Source organism: Lactuca virosa, chromosome 4, assembly GCF_052849685.1.
Source record: "Lactuca virosa cultivar CGN04683 chromosome 4, Lactuca_virosa_CGN04683_v6, whole genome shotgun sequence".
Lineage (NCBI taxonomy): Eukaryota > Viridiplantae > Streptophyta > Magnoliopsida > Asterales > Asteraceae > Lactuca > Lactuca virosa.
This window is the reverse complement of record NC_136429.1, coordinates 172028269-172035081: the sequence shown is the minus strand read 5'-3', so window position 1 is coordinate 172035081 and position 6813 is coordinate 172028269. Positions and strand designations below refer to the sequence as shown.

The 6813-nt window shown below is 34.2% G+C and overlaps 1 long non-coding RNA gene across 1 annotated transcript; it reads right to left on the bottom strand.

The window, feature by feature from the left end:
- Window positions 1–528: 528 nt before the first annotated feature.
- Window positions 529–1957, bottom strand: LOC145168611 (uncharacterized). The gene is made up of 4 exons (XR_013741959.1): window positions 1343–1957; window positions 1044–1170; window positions 660–937; window positions 529–578 (listed from the first exon to the last, which is right to left on the bottom strand). It is a non-coding gene; the product is annotated as an uncharacterized LOC145168611 (long non-coding RNA).
- Between the last annotated feature and the right edge of the window lie 4856 nt (window positions 1958–6813).

Below are 6813 nucleotides of genomic sequence, written 5' to 3'. Positions count from 1 at the left end.
ATCTAAAATAAATACTCTGCAACAAACATATATCAACCTACTACTGTTGTTGTTTTGTAAAGACATTAATAAGATCCAATGTCGTTTGAAGTTGTTTTGTAAACATATATCAACCCGACCCTTGCCTTGTTTTCTTCTTGTTGGGCGTTCATCATTTCTTTAAGCTCTTCGTTTTGTTGTTTTTGTTTAGCAACAAGCTCCCTCATTTCTTCTATTTCATCATTTTTTTTTCGGAATGTAAGATACATCCGTTTTACCGTTCCTATTGGGAACCGCCTTTCCAAAAGAGCCTAATCCATAAAGTCTTCTTATTTTATCATGACCACCAACAACAGCATAAAATAGCTTGTCCTCCTCAAATTCAACACCTTCAGTTTCCAACTCTTCTCGTTTTTCTGTATAGGCCGCCTACAAAATAAAAATAATATAAGTTAAAAGATATCAAATTTATGAATGATATTATGGACTAGCTACAATATCAAATTTATGAATGATATTATGGACTAGCTACAATATAATTTCGTGTGTGTATACAGGAACAATTCGCTATGGGGTGGATCATGTCCTAATTTCCTCTTCTGCATAAATACCATATAAAATGTCAAATATAAAGATAAACATATATAAACATTGATACGATGTACCATTAAAAAAATTACCAAATCAGAAGCTATCTTCAAATGACTTGCGGATCCAGCGTTATGTGCATGTTTTTCTACTCCATCAGCCACACCGTTACGCCTATTTTTCGAGTTCTGCTCAGATTTTAGCTTGTATTCTTTTGTATTCCATTTTAATTGCCAAGAGTTCCAGACTTCCTGTGGAATATGAGCTGGTTTAAAGCCATGTTTGTTTCTTTTTGGGCTCCGCATGTTGAAGAGATATTGACCATAACTTTCTGCCGCTTTCCTTGCCCAAGCTTGCCTCACCAGCGAGTCTATTGTTTCATCCCAACAACATTTTTTTATACACATTAACAATATAAACATAAGTTTAAGTGTAAATGTTTACCAAACAACAATTTATCACATATAGTTAATTACCTGAAACTCCTCCCAATATAATTCGTGCATTTCTTTGCTTACTTTTCCCCAAGCGTACCCTTCTGGATCTACTCTTTGTTTAAAGGACTAACTAATAAAGTGTGCATAAGGGCCTGGTGGCATTAGCCTGCAAGTAATCATGTGATGTGTTAAGTTATGAATTGATATGTACGTGTAAACCAAAAGGTTATATTTAGAAAAAGTTGTAATTAAGATTTGATTGGTAATTCACGTTTTTATCCAAACATGAACAGTTAAACGTCCATATGGTCCACAATCTTCAGAGGAATTGTTTTCACCTTCTACACTTTCCACTACAGATCCATTCATGGTTGGTTGTGTTGGTGATGGGGTAGATTCTGGGATAGGTGTTGTTGATGGGGTATATTCTAGGGTAGGTGTTGGTATAGATGTATATGTTGAGGATGTGGTAGTTCCTTTACTTAAGGAGGGTGTGGTATTTACCGTAGTTGTGGATGATGGTAGTGTACATGCAGGTTTTGAGGTTATGGTAGTAGATATAGGTGTTGATGATGTGGTAGTGGGTGTCGGTGTTGAGGATGGTTTAGATGATGTAGGTGCTGAATTTTTGGTTATTGATGTAAGTGTTGAGGGTTGTATTGTTCCAGTTTTTTAAGTTTTAGATGTATTTTCTAAGGACGGTGTGGATGTTGTAAGTGATGCCAAGGAAGTGGTAGTCATGGTTGATGTTAATGATTTAGGTATAGGGGTTTTGTTTGTAGATGTTATAGGTGCTTTGGATGTGGTTGTTGGTATTGGGAAGTCGATTTCTTCATCTTGTAATTGTCTGTTTATGAATTTTGCAGCTGAAATCTTGTTGCATTTCATAACCTTTGGTGCAATGAATTTAGTTGGCTTCACACCGGATGATCCTTTTGCTTTCGAGTTCAACATCTTTCTTGCTTAAAAATTAACAAAAAACTGTGGTCAATACCAATGTATTAAAGATGATAAACTACTGATGAGAAGAGAGAAACAAACAATAAAAATAAATTATATATGAAGGCATTACTACACATGCAAACTATTTAATACAATCTTTAAGATGATAATATACATGAAGATGATCAGAAAACAAGAAACGATCATCACGATAACAATAAATTAAATAAAAATAAATTTTAGATGAATGACAACCTATATCGCCAAAGTCAGTGCACGAACGTATAATGAACAAAGATTTTGATCAATTAGCCCCCGGAGATTATGATTACATAAAATGTAAACCCTATTTCTAATCAGTAAACTTACCCTAATATGCAGCCTAATCGTGTGTAGGTTGGAGGGAAAGGAATTGCAAAATATTTTGAAGCTTTGCTAATGAAAAATTCGAATTGTGCTAATTATCGCTAAATATTTAGTAATTCAAATTTATTAAAGTAGTTCCAGATTAATAGATAGGGTATATACATCTAGCTAACGTCAAGAAAGAACATAGACAAACGAGGTGTTCATAGTATAATTTTAATTTAAAAGTATAAACGGGGATTAAACATTAATAAACTATACATCTTTATGCTTTTATTTTTAAACCAAAATTTATATATAAAAGACGTACGGGTCATATCAATATATATGGTAGTTGCTTATGGTGTCATGGTATCACCCATGGATGACATATGGGTCATTGGTCAACATGGTGTAGTTGCTTATGGTGTACATGGATGACATATGGGTCATTGGTCAACGTGGTGTAGTTGCTTATGGTGTCTATGGATGACATATGGGACATTGGTCAACATTGTAGTTGTTTATGGTGTACATGGATGACATATGGGTCATTGGTTAACATGGTAGTTGCTTATGGTGTGATGGTATCACCCATGGATGACATATGGGTCATTGGTCAACATGGTAGTTGCTTATGGTGTCCATGGATGACATACGGGTCATTGGTCAACATGGTAGTTGCTTATGGTGTCCATGGATGACATACGGGTCATTGGTCAACATGATAGTTGCTTATGGTGTCCATGGATGACATACGGGTCATTGGTCAACATGGTAGTTGCTTATGGTGTGATGGTATCACCCATGGATGACATATGGGTCATTGGTCAACATGGTAGTTGCTTATGGTGTCCATGGATGACATACGGGTCATTGGTCAACATGGTAGTTGCTTATGGTGTCCATGGATGACATACGGGTCATTGGTCAACATGGTAGTTGATTATGGTGTCCATGGATGACATACGGGTCATGGGTCAACATGGTAGTTGCTTATGGTGTCCATGGATGACATACGGGTCATTGGTCAACATGGTAGTTGCTTATGGTGTGATGGTATCACCCATGGATGACATATGGGTCATTAGGCAACATGGTAGTTGTTTATGGTGTCCATGGATGACATATGAGTCATTGGTCAACATGGTAGTTGCTTATGGTGTGATGGTATCACCCATGGATGACATATGGGTCATTGGTCAACATGGTAGTTGCTTATGGTGTCTATGGATGACATACGGGTCCTTGGTCAACATGGTAGTTGCTTATGGTGTCCATGGATAACATACGGGTCATTGGTCAACATGGTGTAGTTGCTTATGGTGTGCTGGTATCACCCATGGATGAGATATGAGTCATTGGTCAACATGGTAGTTGCTTATGGTGTCCATGGATGACATACGTGTCATTGGTCAACATGGTAGTTGCTTATGGTGTCCATGGATGACATATGGGTCATTGGTCAACATATATCATTTGTGTCGGTTGTGTATTAAAAAAGAAATTGATTTTTCTTTTAATTATGACTTTTGACAAAACTACCCTTACTAATTAAATATGAGTTGTAGTATGTACGAGGACAATTTGGTCATTTTATAATGGAACATCTTCTAGGCGCCATAATGTTTTCCGACGAAACACGTTGTTTGAGTTCTTCACTCTTATTTCAGTCACTTGCAAACAACCCCAATTTCAAAATTCCGATAGTCATAAAACCCCAAAATCATTTTCGTTGAATCGTTATCTTAGTGAAAGTTTATTATTATGGAAGCCAATACTTCTTCGAAGATGCAATCAAGAAATCAAAGGAAATCGCTAACAGACATTCCATTGGAAGTGATGGAGAAAATAATAGTCGACTTGGGAAAAGATTCAGCAGTCGAGGCTTTCAGGATGAAGAGTGTGTAAGTTTTGTCTTCGATCATTCTATTTCACAAGTGTATTTGAGTTGTCTTTACATTTTAGAGTGAATGTTGTGTTTCGTTTGCAGTTGCAGATTCTTTAACGAGGCAGGAAAAACGGATGAAGTATATAAACATATGGAGGTAGATGGATTACGATTTCGTGGTTGGTTTTACTAGAAACATACAGTTGTCAACAAATGCATAGAGATGAGAAACCCAAATATTCTGCTCAGGAATGGATTGGTACGTTGTTATATATATGCATAGTATTAATTAATTTGTTTCTTGTTTTGCATTACTTTAACTAGAAATTATGTGTTTAATGTTTTTTTTCAGATGAAGTTATTTTTCTTAGAAGCTGATCATCAAGGGAAAACGATGCTTGAAGAAGCATCTGCATTGGGACATTTGGATTCAACATTTGTCCTAGGATTGATGGTGATAGCTGAAGGGAGACATAGGAAGCAGGAATCTTTGGACATGTTGAACAATGCTTACCGCAGAGCAAAAGGTAAGTGGAATCTTAGAGCAACTTGTTCTAAGGTTCATCTCAGCTTAAATAGGGAGGGGAGGAAACATGTACACTTACATGGCTTCCATAGAACTTGTGCAATGCATAAGTCTGTAATTAGTGTGTCAGACGCTTTTGTGAATGGATACAAATGGGTGTTTAGGTGTGAAATTTGTTTGTGGGATGCTTGTTTCGTTAGGTTTTCTAGGGAGTTTGGAATAATTTATGAGTAGTTTGTTGATATGTACTTTCATATTATGACAATTAATGTTATGTACATTCTTTTGGTTTAATATACGAATATATAGTAATTTACTTGATAAGTAATTACTTGATGTTGTTACTTGATTAGTAAATATGTTGTGCTGTTAATAAGGGACTAAAAGAGTAAAAGTTTGGAATAATGTTTGAATGTTGTTTGAATAATGTTTGAATAATGTTTGAATAATGTGTTTTGGACTTTCAATATTAGTGTTTATATTGTATTGTGATTATAGTTGTATGTAGCAAATGTTTGTTCTTTCCTAGTATTAAATAAATATAAAATACAATTGTAAAGACATAAACATACATGTATTTTATTTTGGATTTGGTAATTTGGTTTACTATCAACTAGTGGAGAACCCATGCTTTGCATGGGGTAAAATTGTAAAGGCATAAACATAGGGACTAAAAGTGGCAACAAAGAAAAAGTATTGTGGCTAAAATCAAAGTAAAAAAGTTACTATAAACATAGGGACTAAAAGTGACAAAAAAAAACCAATTGTGTCTAAAATCTAAAGTAAAAAAGTTTACTGTTAAAATTTTGTTCCACTTTTAATATATATATATATATATTAATACATGAATATATATACTAGTAATTTGGTGAAATGTTAATATAAATGTATTACATTATGGATTATGATATACATGTTATTTTTGTCTTTTTCATTTCAACAATAAAAAGTCCACTCTTACCTAGCTACAAAAAGGTTATAATATTTGAATAATGTGTTTTGACACAAATACCCTTAGTATTCACATATTTGGAATGATTTCAAGGGCAATTTGGTCTTTTTGCACTCTAAATCGTAAAGGCGTCATCATACCTCTGACGTCACACCGGCGTTTCAGTTCTTCAACCATTCAGAACATCTCAACTTTTCTAGACGATAAATCTGCATACAAACACTAAAACCCCCCAAATCATCGAAGGATAATCGTTCTCAAAAACGATTTTCTCCGATAATAGAGACTCTTGTACTCCTCTCGACCAGATCAGCATAAAGTAAGTTTTTTTCCATACTCTGTTACACTGTCTTTCATAGTTACGCTTAATTTAAAAAAAAATGAAATCAACTACTCCAATGTGTATTGTGTAAGTAGAATGTTGAATACTAGAAGTGGTCGTTCGTTAGATGATCTCCCACTAGAGATTTTGAGTCGGATATTTGTAGTATTAGGGGCAGAATCTGTGAAAGACATCGTCTCTGCAAAACTTTGGTAATTCTCAATAAACATCAACTAATGAATGTATATTTGATGAAATACAACTTTATTTATTTGTTATTTACTGTGTATTTAAATTTTTGAAGTTCAAAGAAGATATATGAAGCGAGGGCTGATCCTCAAGTGTACAGAACAGCATGCATTGACATGTTTGAAGGAATGGGTCCCAAAAATCTGAAAGTTGATTTATTTATGTGCACATGTGCATTGCATAATAACATTGAAGCCATGTTCAGACAAGTAATTATATGTGTAGTTTCAATAATTATATGTAATCTATATCATTTGTTAATATTTAGGTTCATTGATGTTATATATTGATATTGTTATTCTGTCAACAGGATGAGTGCTTTTATTATGGCAATTTTGATTTAGGATTGACTTTGTTGAGACAAGCAGCAGATGAAGATCATCTTGAGAAAATTTATTTGCTTGGAATGATCTACATTTCAAGAGGGCCTCATCAATGTGATGAAGGTATGTATATATGGTATATATGTAAATTATATTATATATATAGTTAATTAAGGCATGTTTGTAGTTTGGGGTTAGTATTTAGTTGTGTTGTGTTGTATAATATTTACTGTTATATTGAAAATGATACATTGGATTA